This window comes from Protopterus annectens, chromosome 1.part0 (assembly GCF_019279795.1).
Source record: "Protopterus annectens isolate FY-2018-M chromosome 1.part0, PAN1.0, whole genome shotgun sequence".
NCBI classification, from domain to species: Eukaryota; Metazoa; Chordata; order Ceratodontiformes; family Protopteridae; genus Protopterus; species Protopterus annectens.
The window spans coordinates 1,148,526,170-1,148,543,263 of record NC_056725.1 but is presented as its reverse complement, the minus strand read 5'-3'; positions in this window follow the sequence as shown (position 1 = coordinate 1,148,543,263).

Below are 17,094 nucleotides of genomic sequence, written 5' to 3'. Positions count from 1 at the left end.
ACTGCTTTAAAACTTTCACTATGTTTGGATCTTGTGAGTTCAGCAGATATATATGCAGTCCTATGATTGCAGATCTATACCTCTTATCAATTTTGAGGAGGCCCATACCTCGTTTAGAATGGGGAATATATAAGCTTGGCATATACTGATTTTTATATATCATTTGATAAACATGAAACATTGTTCTTGTTTTCCTGTCCAAGTGATCCAGTAGCATTTGGGGTCAGTCAATCACTCCAAAATTATAAATTAAAACAGAAAGAGCAAATTAGTTTACAGCTTGTACTTGTTCATAGATGTCAGAGCTGTTTTCAGTATTAATTTTAGTCTTCTAAAATATTCCTAGGTTTTTTTTTTTTTTGCATTTGTTCATGTTTTGTTGTTCATCCTTCATTAGTTTCCAAATATTTATGCACTCCGCCTTCCTCAAGTCCTTTTATATCACATTCCTGTGCCAAACTGATGTTTTCTTGGTACTGCAGCTTTACTGCCTTAAAGTTTGCCTTTGCACGTTTATCAACACCAAATAACATTCTTATATCATCTGAGAAAGTTTTCAGCACTTGCAGTTGTGCTTTCAGTTCCTCATATGATGAACTACAGTTTTAAATCATTCACAAAAACAATATGAGAAGTCCTCACACTGCGTTGTTTTCTGGGATCCAAATTGTAGCTATGACCTATTCTGTTAAGTAGACAGCTTAATGGGTTAAGGGAAAGACAAAAGAGCAGCGGTGAGAAAGAGTCAACCTGGAATATCTCCTTTAAATTTTTATCCCTGGAATAATAATTTGCCCTTCATCATAGCTTAACTGCAAAGTGGTTTGCCACTGTTTCATGGTCTCTGTAGTATAATTGATCAGTGTAGGGTATATCTTAGACATTTTAAGCAGTCTTTTATCCAAGAATGTGGGATACTGTCACATGCATTTTTGTAGTCAATCCACTTCTCCATTATGACTTTACTTAACATCAAAGGGTCATTTCTTCCATATGACTTTCTTTTGTTACCCTTTTGTTTTATTGCCATAATTGAGTTTTCTTCTAAATGATTACAAACTCTGTCAGCATCAGTTCTAGTGCATAGTTTATGCATCACCAGAAGGCAAGTTATTGGTCTACAGTATTTAGGATAGCTTGCAGGTTCGCTCTTAAGCATGAGTATTGCTTTTCCTGTTGTTAACCAGGCTGGTATCTTACTTATGGCTACATTTTCATGAAAAGATGTTAATACTTTTAGCCAGAAGTTAGGTACTGCATCTAGGCCTGGGGTTTTCCAATTAAGAGCTTTTCCTAATTTTGTTTCAATTTTTCTGGCCATTACTTCATCCCATTTCATATCCTGCACATTTAAACTTCTTATTCTTTCTTTTACTTCTTCTATCCATTCAGCATCTTTGTTACTTTCCATAGGACATTCTTAGATATTTCTCCAAAATGAATCTATTTCTTCCTTTTTTGGGTGGTGTTCCAGTTCTTTTTGCTTTGTTTCCCAGTTGTCTTTAAAACTTTTTGGGGTCATCAATAAATTGCTTATTTTGTACGTTTCGTTTATATTTATCTGCATATCTTCTAAGTTTTTCTGCCTGTGCTGATATCTTTAGTTTATTATTTACAATGATCTCGTTCCTATACTGCATGTTGGTTTTATCATGTCTAGCTTTTTGAGTATTTTTGTTGATATTTTCCCCTCTTCTGTACTCTTCTAACAGTGACACTTCTTGTCTTAATTGCTTTATAGTTTTCTCTGCTTAGTACTTCCATGATGGCATTTGATTTCTCCCCGTCCTTTCTACTGCCCTGTACTTTTGTGGTAAGACTTTATCCATTATTAATTTAGTTGCACAGTAATATATCCTGTTCACTTCTGTTATATCAAATTAATTTCTATGAACAGCCATGAAGTTCATTAGTTTTATCAAACGTCTGCCATTTTGGGTCTTATTAACTTGCTATAGTTTGTTTCTTTCATTGATCTTAATATGTCTATCCATCTCAATTAAATCAATCAACTCTTCCCTTAGATCATTTTCTTCTAAACTGAAAACACATTCTTTATTCTCCATTTCCTGCAGGCATTCTACGGAAAGTTCCAGAGCATCTTCCTGTGCCATATTCTCTTCAGTTTCATCCTGTGTCATCTGTTTCTCTTTCATATGGGAACTCATTGGCCTATCACTCCACAACACTAACTGCATCAGAGCTACCATAGTTTCCTGTTCCTTCTCTTGCTGTGCAACTCCAACTGAACTTTTATACTGGTTCCTGCTGAAGGGTCCAAAGTGTCTTCATATGGTAACTGATCAAATATTTCCCAATCCATTGGTTTCTCCTTAATTTAGCGATCAATTATTCTATCCTGCTGTGGTGTTATTAGAGTTAGATTTTCTACACTAAATCCTTCACTTCACAGATAATCCATAACCTTAATTTCTATTTCTTTTACTTCTCAATTACTAATCCTTTTTTCTATTTTCCCTTTTTGTTTTCTTATTTTTTGGACTGTAAAATTTTCCATAGCCAGATGCCTTTGCCTGTATTTCTCTTCAAATATCTTTTGTGCTGCTCTTCATAGGTTCATAGGTAGGTACTAGGCTATCAGCCCTGGGGCCCATATACGCCTAGCCAAAAAAGTTCCTTGGTTTTTGCCCCCCAAAAAAGTTATTTTCCTGTGCCCCTGTCTAGCAGAGCCACAGACGTGATCCCCGGGGTGAATTTCCTATTTCCCATCCAATTGTCAAGATTTTTCTTAAACATGACATGAATGGGTAGTCTGTTCCAGAACATGGGAAGTCTCTGGGACAGGAATCTATCCCTCCACCATGTTTTCTTTATTGTAGTGGCAAGGTTTAGGTCCCTGGGGCATGTGGCTCAGAGGGATTGGGGTTTCTTTAAGTGTAGCATGTCCAATAGATCTGGGTTTGACATGGCTTTGTATGTTAGGCAGAGGTCACCTCTGAGTAGGCGATAAGCGATGGAGTAGAGCTTGAGATTTTTGAGACGGTCTGCGTATGGCATCTGTTTGAGGCCAGTAATCCTCTTAGTGATGTATTTCTGGGGCCTTTCTAGTTGTTGTAGATGTCTTGTGAGTTACATGCCAAACGGGACATTGTACTCTATAATGGGTCTGATGAGGGATGAGTAGAGAGGAACAATGGCCTCTTTTTTTCTGGAGGTAAACCCCTTTGTGATGAGGTGTGCCATGTAGAAGGATTTCTGGACTACTGTGGTAATGTGATTATCAAAGGAGAGACTCCTGTCCATCTGTGGCCCAAGGTCTCTTATCACACTTTTGGTGTTTAGTAGCTACCGCCTATGTGGTAGTTAATGAGTACAGTGTTTTTCCCAAAGGGGATGACAATGCACTTCTTGGCATTGAGCTTGAGGCCATGACTTTGACACAAAGCATCAGTCTCAGTGAAGCCCCTTTGTAGAATGTCCACGTCATTAGGCAATTCTATTATGACACCTAGGTTGCAGTCATCTGTAAACTTCATTAGCCAACGGCCTGCTGTATTAGCCTGGACTTCTAAGAAGTAGATGCCAAACAAGAGAGGACCCAGGACTGAGGCCCGTGGTACTCCACTTGTCACTGGTCTGAAGTTGGATTTGGAGTCGGTTCACTGTGTGGGTTCTGTCAGTGGGCCAGTTGGCCACCTATCTTGTGACATAAGGATTTATCCCAAGTCTAGCGAGTTTATCTATAATTCCAGAGAGGGGGATGGTGTTGAAAGCCTTGGCGAGGTTAAGATAGGCTGTGTGCACCACCTTACCCTTGTCCATGGCTCTGGTGACTACTTCAAAGAAGTCAATCAGGTTTAGGAGACATGACCTACCTTTTACAAACCCAAACTGAGTGGAGTCCAGAGTTTGGAGGTTACCTATGTCCTTATTTATAAGCTCCAAGATGATATGTTCCATGGCCTTAAAGACCAGGCTCGTCAGGCTAATGGGGTGGTAGTTCCCGGGGTCCCTGGTGGCACCCACTTTGTAGAATGGGATAATCATTGCTGTGCACCATTCAGTAGGCACAAAGCCTGAAGTGAGGCTATGACTGAATATGATATGTAGGTGGGGTGCCAGTTCGTTCTGTAGTTCGTGCAGAACGCAGCCTGGGATGTTGTTAGGTGCCTGCGATGTTGTCAGGTCTCATGGATGCTGTGTTCTTGGCTTTGGAGAGTGCGGTCTTTACTTGTGCAGATGTGATTACAGGGGCTTTGCATTTTTCTGGTATAGTGATGGCCCCTTTGGGGGGGTGAGAGGGGGTGAAGTTTGCACTGAACCTATCTGCCAGGACGTTGGCAATATCAGATGGTTCTGTATATCTAGTGCCACATGGGAAAGAAAAAGAGATTTAGCTGTAGCTCAGAGCAGATCTGAGTGTCGCCATTGAAATTCTTGACATAGCTATAGAATGCTTTGTGGTTGTCTTTAGAATCAGTGGCGATTTTATTTTCTTAACTAGCTTTGGAGGATTTTATAAGGGGATCTCAGCTTCTTACTGAGGCTGACCAGGGAGTTCCTGCAATCAGGGGATTTTACTCTTTTTTGCAACAGCTTCTTCCTTCTGTTGTAGAGTTTGTTTATGGTGGGACCACCAAATTAGCTTCCTTTTTTTGGAGGATAGTGTCTTGGTTCTGTTGGGGATGGCACAATCCATGCACTCATGTATGTGCTTATACAGTGCATTTGTATAGGATTCAGCAGTCGTACCTCTATTTTCCATCTGTATGGGTGTTGTGAAGCTTGCCATTTCTGTCTTAAGAAGCATGAAGTTGGCTTTGGAGAAGTTTTTTATGGTGGTTTCCTTAATAGGGTGTGGGGGCGGGATATTGATGTCTAGGTTGATTAGCTTATGGTCGGATCTAACCAGCAAGGAGTTGATCTCTAGCATGGAACATCTGTTGCCCATATTGGTAATGACCAGGTCCAGGATATTGCTGCTGCTGGTGGGAGTATGCACAAGCTGATCCAGGGCATTGGAATTTATGAATTCCAGAAACCGTTGAGCAAATGAGTTAGTACATGAGTAGTTTTCCCAGTTGATGGTGGGGTAGTTGTAATCACCCATTATTAGGGTATTGGACTGTACCTTAATATTTTTTTTTTAAATTGATTAGTTTTACTTTCTCCTTTGCATAAATATTGCACCATATTAAATCTCTTTTTCTTTCCCATGTCCATATTTCTTTAGATGTCTCCTGCTCCTCCTGTTTCTCCTTATTTGGGGTACTCGTTCTATCATGCTGTGATATAACTTGTGTTAAACTTTCTGCACTAAATCCTTCACTTTGCACATATTCCATAACTTCAGCTTTTATTTTTTAAATCTTCTATTCTATGTTCCCCCTTCATGATCTTATTTTTTGTATTGTGAATGTTTTCATATCTGAATGGCTTTGCCTGTATTTCTCTTCAAATATCTTTGGGGCTGCTTTTTTGTATTGATTAATTTGGACTTCTTCTTTGCATAAGTTTTACATCATATCAGATCTCTCTTTCCCATGTCCATATTTCTTTCTTATACCTTTCAAAAATCTCTAGATTTTGTTCTTTATATTTTCACACTTCCTCCATCGCTTCATTTCTAAACAGCCCAAGGTTTCTTGGTCTATATAACGTTTTTCATGAATCTGTTGTATTAATGAACACAAATTTGCATTTAATCTTTTGACAGTTTTTCTTGTGTAAGTATTTTTCTTTCTTCTGATTTCTCTCTTAATTTTTTGTATATATTCTGTCTGGAAATTCTGGGCTTTTTGCATGATAGTAATACTAATATGTTATATGTCATGCACAGTCAGACAAGAACTATGCTTGAAACTAAGGGGATTACATCCAAACCACTAGACCCAGTCTGCACTCTGGTAAACATGCTATCCTAGATGGTCATGTACAAATAGCCGCTCAAAATGTCAAAATGCAATATTTGCCAATCCTCCTATTTTCAGTGGCCAGACAATTGTCACTTTGTGGTACTCATCTAAGTGACATCATAACCAGGGTAAACTCTCTTGTACAGAGCCCTATACCAGAATACTGAACATCTCCTATGGTTTGACCTAATGTATCAGTTCAACATTTTCTGAACATTTGCCTGCCTCTTCAAGAAAAGTATTTACTTCTCAATGTGAAATGGTTAAATGGTAAACCACCACTATGACTCATTGTCAGCTAAAGTAAGCCTTTGCATCTCACAAACCAGTCTGGTAGAAGTGCAGGTGTACATCTGAACCCGGTAATCCTGTTCATTACACAGCTACTGTAAAACACAGACTAACGTTGCAGAGGCATGGTTCTTAAAACAGCACCACCTGTTGTCTCTGCTGGGTAACACAAGGTGTTTCTACACAGAGATAAGTAGCCTTCTAGTAAGATCCGCACGTGCTCAGAAAAACCTTTTTAATACTGATGGCTCTTTCCCAACTGTGTCACAGTAAACAGCTGAAGCATTTGTGCATCCGTCATCATCACCTCTTCTACAACAATTTTCCATCTTTTACTGGACATCTCAAGTTTTACCACTAAACTTCTGTTTCGGTTTCTGATGTGCTTCTGGCCAGTAAGAAAAAAGGCAACATGAAATCATAAGCTATAGCTGTGCAGCTTCTGATGGCTTATAAAATCTTGCAGGCTTGCAGCACTTTTATCTTCATTCCTCCAGAACAGAGGATTAACTCCTTTCCCCTCAACAATTGTGACAAATCTCTGGAAAATATCTGCCATTATTCCTATTTCTCAGCAAATGTGTACTTCTTATGAGCATCTTGGATCAAATACATCATTGTTCATCTAGCAAACTTGCAACAGAAAGCAACAGCTTTACAGCTAAATGCAAACAAAGAAGCCTGAGAGATACTTTATCCATTGGTGGATCCAGGAATTCACAGAGGGGGGACGCAGTCTTGAAAGTTTGTGACCGCAGTGCAGGGTAGGATATAAGGAAGTAGAATACTGAAGGTGGGGGGTGTGAAAAGATCACCATAAGATGCTCTGACAACACTTACACATCACTGTGGTGCAGCTGTAGTAGTGGAAGTAGGCCTTTCCTGTCCGTCACACAGGACTGCTTTTAATAAACACAATACTTTATCATCACTACTGTGTTGCTTTGGCCATGTCAAGTGTGATAGGACTGAACTCATAGGAACAATGCACAATGTTGCAAATGTGATGCTGTAACTGATCAGACGTGTTCTTGAATTAATATGCGCACTGAAGACTGATGATCAATTACCACTGATAATCAATTACCACTGTCAGTCTCTTTTCATATCATGCTTAGGGCTTCACTGTCAGTCTGGGTATAATTTAACTTAGTTGTTGTCAGTGACTGGGTAGCAGATGTGCTGGGTTTATTTGTCATACAGGAACTTTTACAAGGGAATGTCATCAGTTCAATAAGCGACAAATGACATGCCATTTCATTTGCATTGCTTCACAATACTAACCTATGAACCTATAAACCTATGAACAAAAAGTCACTCTGTTTATTTCACCAGATCAGCCATTAGCTTGGCACCTTTTAAATGCAACAGTTACCATACTTTGGCACAGATTTGATCATCTATACAGCTCCATGAAACTTGGCTTAGTACTGTCTCTTTTTAACAGAGCTGAGCCTGAAATTGGTCAATATTGATCAGTGCACTACACCAGGAAAACAAATATAAATAAATAAACAAACAAACAGTACTTGTATATAAAGCTCATCCTGTGCTAACTATTGTAATATTGTATTACCTGTCTCTGACGGGTAGATTTCATAATTATATCCTAGGAAAGGTTTAAACATACTGCCATATGAAGAGGGCACTAAATGATCCTTAGAATGAAGTGTCTGCATCCAGCAATCACAGTGTACAAGTCGTTTTGTAATGTAGTTACTTTTGAAAGACAAGCCTGAAAACCCGAAAAGAGCAATCCCAAGATTACAAATAAACATTTGTTCAGTATGTTTTATGTGAGGGCAAGACTTCCCTATAACCATCTCTGACATTTCCATTATTTTGAGAAAAGATAGACATGCTTTTTATTTATTTTTTAACAAAAAAATCATCTTTTGCTTTTCTCCATTCTGCACCGACTCTGAAATGGAAAAGTAGCATTATCAAATACCTGTCTTATGATTTGTCTGACAGTGTAACGTATGGACTTGTGTTCAAAAATAGTAATGTCTCTGTTTTGGAAGCCTTTTTTATTATGTCCAGAAACATTTAGCTTACACATTGAAGAAATCTTACTCATGTAACCCTGTAATCGCCATCTTGGTAAGCATGAGGTTTCCTACTCTCCTGCAATCAAGCTTGGAACCATTTTTTTCATATATATTCAGCTGAATTCTTCTGCTTTATGATCCGAGATGCTCCTGCAAATATAAACCTGCTTCATCGTCAAAGTATTTTACATTTACATGAAAAAAATCATTATACTATTAATAAATACGCATTGCCAAAGCTGCTGTGCAACGATCATTTATTTACTGCAGCAGGAATGCAGTGGCACTTGCAGACAGGAAAAGTATAAATGCATTTGCTTGTGCTGTGGAAGCACATGAGATACAGGTACTACAGTAATGCAGTACTAGCATGGTACATCTTTTCATACTAGTGTGATTCATGCTTCAGACCTTTATGAATGCTATCAACCGCTCATCTAAAAAAATCAGGAATAAAGCATATAAAGTATACTAGGATAAATGAAATGTGGTTGAAAATGATTCATGTCGAAAAGACCAGTTACCTCTTTAGCAAAAGAATTACAAAGTACTTAAAACATTGATGCAATATAATCACTGTTAATTTGAAAATCTTAGTACGACGTAAGGAAGATTCAGCATGCAGATGTCAGGGATTATGTAATGACTTCAGCCTTCAATGAGTTGTCAGACCACCACAATTTTTATAAGGAACAAGCCAAAAATATGAGGCAAAAACCTGGACAGGTAAGAGGTATGATTCTCTCTTAAAATCTTTGTTAGCCGTACAGTACTTTTTCTTAGTTTAATCCACCTTTTCTAGCTCAAAGTTCTTCCTGCAGGTAGAAGTGGAAAATAGAAAGGGGCAAATTGGCCTAAAAACATTGTCCAATTAAGTGATCTTGTCTCGTTGCCACACTGTATGCAAGTGGAGACTGCAGGAGTCAAGCAAAGTACAAAAGGATAAAGCTCATTAATAACAGTGTCAGTGACACAACAGAAAGCTCACCTACCTTTGGTGCTCGAAGACCTGAAGGCTGTGGGTTCTACTCCCATGCTAGATGATTTGATTACTGATATGGGGGGGGGGGCGGGGTTACATGCTTGAATGTGTTGTTCTTTAGATGACATATTAAACCAAGGTCCCATCTGCTTGATTTGGTGGAAGCACAGGTAGATGAGAAAAATCCCGTGACACCTATCAATGAAAGTTCTCTGATGACATGCCCAATTTTCCCCTAGTAGTATAAACAGCCCTGAAAAGAGGTCACTAGCCTATTGGAACTAGCTCAAAGGAAAAATAAATAAATAAAATGACAGTCTTACCTAAGGATTCAAAAGGAAGCAAGGCAGTGTTGTGAAGAGCTTCCACTAACTTGAGCACTGTTTTCAGGTCTGTGCGCTCCCTGGTATGCCAACATACTGGCAAGGGAGAGGAAATGTGTATAGAAGACTCTGGATGCTACAAATAATTCCCTATATTAGAAAACAAACACTAATGAATACTTAAATAATGGTGTTCAGAAACAGTATATATGACTGAATCCCTTTACCTAGCATGGTCCCCAATCCAGAATCCACACCTCTCTACCTGTATGGCATTTAGACTATGTGCAGTACCAGTGCTTACATACAGGTGGAGCTGTATGCACCATGTATTGCTTGTGTTACCAAGTCCCACCTATAGATCAAGCAGTCACTACTTCAAAAAAGCCCACGACTTCAGTGTGTTACTCCACTCCTTAGAGTTTTCACAATGGGATTTAGTGCCATTGTAAAAAAAAAATCTCAAGTGTTGTGGCATTGAAAACCTGATTCCCAATTGGAGTCTGCCAGTCATAATCAGCCCACAAAGGTTGAGGAATGCCACACCTCTATTTTTGGAATCAGGTTGAAGTGCAAATGCTTGCAATAGCTTGCTACCCTACATGTGAATGCTTTCAGAATTTGGCTTTTAACCTTCACTATTATAAGGAAACCTTCTAGGCTAGACAAGGTGTCTCTCACAGAGAGTGATTCCACAAACTCAAACTTTAATAGTAGAAGTTCATCCGTTCAAAATGCACACAGTCAAAATAAACTCTGAATGCCCAGTGAGAGACAAGTACACGAAGCTTCACTGTGGAACAACTAAGTGCAGTGCTGTTACTGGAAAAAAGAGCAACAGAAATGACAGTAGTTAGCTGGGAACTGTTGTTGTTTTGTCTTTCCAAATAATTTACAGAGCTAAGTTTAACATGTAGCAGTTACAGAGTTTCTTACAGAAGAAATTATACTGCGGGACTGGGTGCCATTGTACATGCCATTATGCACAGTGACACTGTGACGCCTTTGCTACAGCAGAGTTGTCATACATGCTGTTGCTCCATACACTTGCAGAGCTAACAATCACACACCAGCAATGGCTTATGTACTGCATATGCATGCAGGTTCATACTGAGCACACACATGGTACCTGCATCAGTACAGTGATAAATATAATCAATAAAGTATTCCTACTAAATCTTGGCAATCATACTATAAAATATTGTAATCAGAGGCAGGAACACAACACCTATGCAGTCCTGCTCTGTCACACTACTTGCTTGCGTTTGTATCAGAAGGTACCCCAAATGCAGAAATAGTTTTGCAAGGTTAACATTTCAGTTGGGATGCTATGATCATACCTCTTTTTTTTGGGGAGGGGGGTTGCAAGGTAAATAGATTTGTAACATTGGTGTGCTGGTCTCCTTCTGAAGATTGTACAGATGAAAAAGATTAAACAAACTAAAGCACTATTATCATCTTAAAAAAGTAAAGACTAGCAAGCTGAGGTGCAACGGGTAATTCTACCTTTACTTTAACTGTCTCTGGGAGGATGTATTATGCCCCATTCCACCACCGGGTGCTACATTTTGTGCAAGCTACTTTTAGTTTTCCATCTCTACAGTGGTTACATTTACTGTTCTTGCATGGCACTGCAGCACTCTAAACTGTTTCACTGTCCATACTGTACACTGCATTGTAAATTTAGGACAGGTTATACACCTAAATGCAAGACATTGCCAGTAGTCATTGACCTTACCCAGGAATGGGAGACTACAAGGACAAGCAGGGGATAAGAATAGTAATTGTCCTCAAGACTAGAGGAATACAGGATTGTGTAAGAAATCCAATGTGTAAAACAATTATTTAAAAAAAATGAAATGGCTCAATTCTAACCCTCTACATAAGTGAAGCATCAAAGATACGTATATTAAACAACACAGTGTAGATGCACACACACACACACACACACACACACACACACACACACACACACACACACACACACACACACACACACACTCATCAAACATACTACAGCCAACAGCAAAAAACAACAAATCCATTCACCAGTTGTAGAAAATGAATAAACATTCTTACACTCACTAATGAAATACTATCATTCACATAGACTCACAACATCCAATTACATAATGTACAAAAACAAACACTCACATAGACACAAACCATGCTTTGCAAGGACTTTATCCCCAAGAACCTATTACTTAAATATGCTAATTTCATAGTCACACAACTAATCAATGGGAACTGGTGCATAAATCATCATCCAGGCTGACTTTCACAACACTCTCAGAGGGGTCTTCTTTCTTTTGTTATACCCAGTGATGGCTCTGATGAGGGCTGAGTACACTGGCATGATGACTGCCCTGGAACTAGATGCCATGCCTTTATTTATAAGCTGAGTTACATAGAATGATTTTCTTACCACCTTAGACACTTGTTGGTCGAAAGCTAGGTTACTATCTACAAGTCCCCAAATTCCTGACTACTGTGTTTACTTTTAGGAGTGGCTTTATTGATGAGGCAGTTTCCCTGGATGGCCAGCTTCCCAAAATGTGTAACAGAATCTATGTGAGTAAGTGTGCGTGCGTGTGTGTGTGTGTGTGTGTGTGTGTGTGTGTGTGTGTGTGTGTGTGTGTGTGTGTGTGTGTGAGCAAGGAATGAAGGGTGAGACAAAAATGTGTCACAACATTAAGTTTAAATTATTACTGATTGTCAGTCCATGAAGTGGAGATTAGGAACCCGTAAATTCTTGATATTATGCCTTTAAATGAATGTCCAGTCTACAACATATCCAGCTTTTCATAAACATTTATATGCCTACCTCTTACACAAAAGCACTACAGTAAACTGCAACTACTCTACTAATCACATGCCATTTCTCTTTTATAAAGATTAATTAATTGCTATTTTTGAGATAAAATTAAGTTCCAGACACTTTTTTAATCATCTATATGAAATGTATGTATGCTTTTGTATAGCAAACAGAAGCAGCGCTTCATATGCTCATATAGTTGTTTTTGAAACACTCACATAGACACAAACCATGCTTTGCAAGGACTTTATCCCCAAGAACCTATTACTTAAATATGCTAATTTCATAGTCACACAACTAATCAATGGGAACTGGTGCATAAATCATCATCCAGGCTGACTTTCACAACACTCTCAGAGGGGTCTTCTTTCTTTTGTTATACCCAGTGATGGCTCTGATGAGGGCTGAGTACACTGGCATGATGACTGCCCTGGAACTAGATGCCATGCCTTTATTTATAAGCTGAGTTACATAGAATGGTTTTCTTACCACCTTAGACACTTGTTGGTCGAAAGCTAGGTTACTATCTACAAGTCCCCAAGTTCCTGACTACTGCGTTTACTTTTAGGAGTGGCTTTATTGATGAGGCAGTTTCCCTGGATGGCCAGCTTACCAAAATGTGTAACAGAATCTATGTGAGTAAGTGTGTGTGCGTGTGTGTGTGTGTGTGTGTGTGTGTGTGTGTGTGTGTGTGTGTGTGTGTGTGTGTGTGTGTGTGTGTGTGTGTGTGTGTGTGTGAGAGCAAGGAATGAAGGCTGAGACAAAAATGTGTCACAACATTAAGTTTAAATTATTACTGATTGTCAGTCCATGAAGTGGAGATTAAATTATTACTGATTGTCAGTCCATGAAGTGGAGATTAGGAACCCGTAAATTCTTGATATTATGCCTTTAAATGAATGTCCAGTCTACAACATATCCAGCTTTTCATAAACATTTATATGCCTACCTCTTACACAAAAGCACTACAGTAAACTGCAACTACTCTACTAATCACATACCATTTCTGTTTTATAAAGATTAATTAATTGCTATTTTTGAGATACAATTAAGTTCCAGACACTTTTTTAATCATCTATATGAAATGTATGTATGCTTTTGTATAGCAAACAGAAGCAGCGCTTTATATGCTCATATAGTTGTTTTTGAAATAAAAAAAAAGTTAACTTGACCATGTTTCTGAAATTATGTATCAGTTTAGTCTGAGACTACTTTCTTAATATTTTCAAAAGCAAAACCCACGAAACTGCAGACACCCCAGCAGAAAAAAACAAACGACAAACAGGTCCTTTCACACAGAGCTTCATCATGCACCTGATGAAGCTATGTGTGAAAGCGCTTGTGCTTGAATAAAGGCAGTACTGTGGAGAGCTTCTATATACTTCGTTTTTTCTTTGACTCTGGAGCCATACCCCAGTAGTACATTTTGGACCTACTTTCTTAATATGTTCATTTATGTTAGGAAGTACATTAATAAATCAATATGTACAAAACTGACATAACAGTAAGTGTGCTATTGGGCTCAGCTTCACAACACACCACTCATATTAAATTAACATTGTAAGATAAACTAATTTTTATATTTTGACAACTTTAATGATCAAATGCCAAAAATTTAGGACAGATTTTTTTTGAGTTAAAACCAGCTGACTGCTATCAGAAGTTATTAATTTCTGCCCCTGTAATATCATTCCATCTGTGCTGTGACTTCTTGCTTATACCTGTTGCAGGTACAAAACCATGTGAGCCCACATCTACCCAATGTGCCCACATTCAAATTATAGCACTACTACCCCCAAAATATTATCTACGAAGGTAATGGCATTTATCAGTTGGCAGATTAACTCCTCTCTCTAACACAATAAAATCACTTAGCTCCTCAGGTCACACAAACACAAATTTAATAATAAAATTAGGTTGAGTGCTTTTGTCCTAAAATCAGATAACATGGACTATTTAATTGCAGACTTTGTCTTATGCAGCATGAAGGAAAAAAAAACAACTCATTTTTCATTAAGAGGCATTCTTTCAACTCTGGCAATCGTAATGACTTGATTGGTTCCTTTGCTGCACATGGTGGATATTGTCATCAACACCAATAACTGTGGAGATGCAGTAACACCAGCACAATCAATGTGAGGCTACTGATGTTTCCCTTCACTTTTCTGTAAGTCATGGTTCCTCAAACTTTTCATCCAGACATGATGATAGTTCTTCCAGCCATAAATATTTTTATATCCCCAAGCAAGATTTTTAGAATGAAGAAATTTCCAAGAGATAGACACTGGGGAAATGATCATTTCAGACAGAGTGGAAAAAAATAAATGTTATCACCAACAGGAAAGTACATTTTGTAATTCTAAGGTGGAATTTGTACTTCTGACACTTTTTCGGGTTTGATTACACCATATGAAATATGTGGCACTAATTGTCTTAAGCCTATGATATATATTCTTTCAGGCCACATGTTAAATGATATTCTGATACATGTTTTATCACTTGGTTTGAAGTTTGTTCCTATGAATTTACCTCGATATGAGCTATGAGCTATGAGCTAATATGAGCTTTTTTACATGCTACTAGTGACCAACCATCCCATACCCTTCGGTCATTACCTTATGGTGAATTATTACAGATAAGAAGACTATGTAGAGAATGGTCTGATTTTTTGGTTGAGTCCATTAAGGTAGTAGCTATGTTTTGGTTAAAATGTTATTCTCTTGATGAAGTATGATTTTCTATGCCATCTACACAGGGCAGTTTTGATTACCAGTAGCCCAAATGGCTATGGTTCTGCTCGCTATATTAATCGTTGTAATAACAAACTTCATGGAATCTGACATGTTACATAAAACCATACAGGATGCTATTAAGGTTTGGAAATTTCTTAGAGCTGATTCACAAATTCAGGAGCTTCTTAGTACATGCCCTAAATTTGCATTAAAAAATGGTAAAAATCTTTCTAATTATCCAGTACATAGTTTTGTCAAGAGACCACACGATGAATTTGATAGACTACAGTTTCTTGTGATAAATGTAATGTTTGTCAATATATAGCAACTTGTTTTGATTTTATTAATGGTATTAAGGTTGACAGCTGTGATAATTTTCCTTATCTTAGTGAAGCTGCTGTTCATGCATTGAAATCTCCCCGTGGTAAGACACAGAGGAAATTTAGATCCAGAATACAGGAACATACTTGTGAAATTGTGAATAATAAAGATGCTAGTTCTGTGATGTTACATTATTCCAATGCCCATGCTTCTAATCCTACTTATACCACTATATGCATTTTACAACATTGTTAAGTAAATGTAACCGGTGGTAAGTATTTAAAGAAACTGTTATAACATAAAGAAGCTATTGTATAATGAAATTTCAAACACTGGTACGTACAGGGATAAATGTAGATATGGATTGGACAGCTTGTTAAACTGAATAATTAATTGTTTTAATTTAGCGGTTCTTTTTAATTGTCTCTTTATTTAACAGTTTCTTTTTGCTGCATTTTTATTCACTTGAAAGGTCTTTTGACCAAGATGCTAGGCAGATGTGTTTTAATAAAAGTTTATTCTTCCAGCTGTCATTTCTATATATATGAAAGAAAATATGTAGACTCAGTTGCATGTTACAACAGCAGTTAGGGACCCTGTTTCCAATATATATCCATTGCAATAGGTGAGACTGCCTCATTATTCCAACAGCAGCAACTGCAAAATAGACATAAGGCCTACAAAAGATGCAGTATCATGGCACAAACAAATAAGGTGCTAATCGTTTACAACAAACATATCCAGATTAGATGGTGTGTGTTGTGGGTTTCACTTCAAACACCACCCTCTCAGTTGCTAGGTAAGTAACAGACTGGATAAATTCACTGTTTGGACTGCAACCATGTAGGTTCAGTCCAACATATCTGTTCAAACCCTCAGAACACAAATTGTTGCCTGCACATAAGCACACACACACAAACACATGTACATAGGTGTACACACACACACACACACACACACACACACACACACACTGACCAATGCACAGAAATTGTAAGATGAAATATATTATCTAATGAAATGATGACTATCAACAGGAAAATATGTATTACTGGCAAGTATGAGAAAGAACACAGCAAACGTAAAATATAATTTTCTAGTATATATTACTATTTCACTTTAAATAAGGGTCCATAGCTGTTGATCACCAATTTCTATTTTATGTTGTTTTAGAATCACTCTGGACCAAAAGTGGTATGAAAGTTATAATGTAAGCTCAAAAAAAATAAAAAGCAAAGGGACTCCATTTTAAAAAGTTAAACTGAAACATAATACATAGCTCAAAAGTACTCACAGCAGGATAATAAAACATATACTCATTTTCCTGCCAGTGGGAGATGTAGTAGATGTTCAGACTCAATTTGCACCAAATTATTGATGTACTCCTTGACACAAAGCTGTGTGACTCTTAACCATAGGTTCAAAGTTCAAATTCATCTAACTGCTTAGAAGTCTAAGCACTGTGGAAAACAGTAAAGCATGCATAACATAAAACAAATCAATAAACTCTGCAAGGGGATCAAAATAAATATCCAATAAAACAATGTGATCCAGAAGAGACACTATTACATAAAAAATGAAGCATAACAATTTTTCAAGATTACCAAACAAAAAGTCTATTGCACTAAAGTCACTCTGCCTATCACAACAAAATCCAAAAACACAATAAGGCAGAGGACTCCATGTAGAGCTGGTCAAGTCTT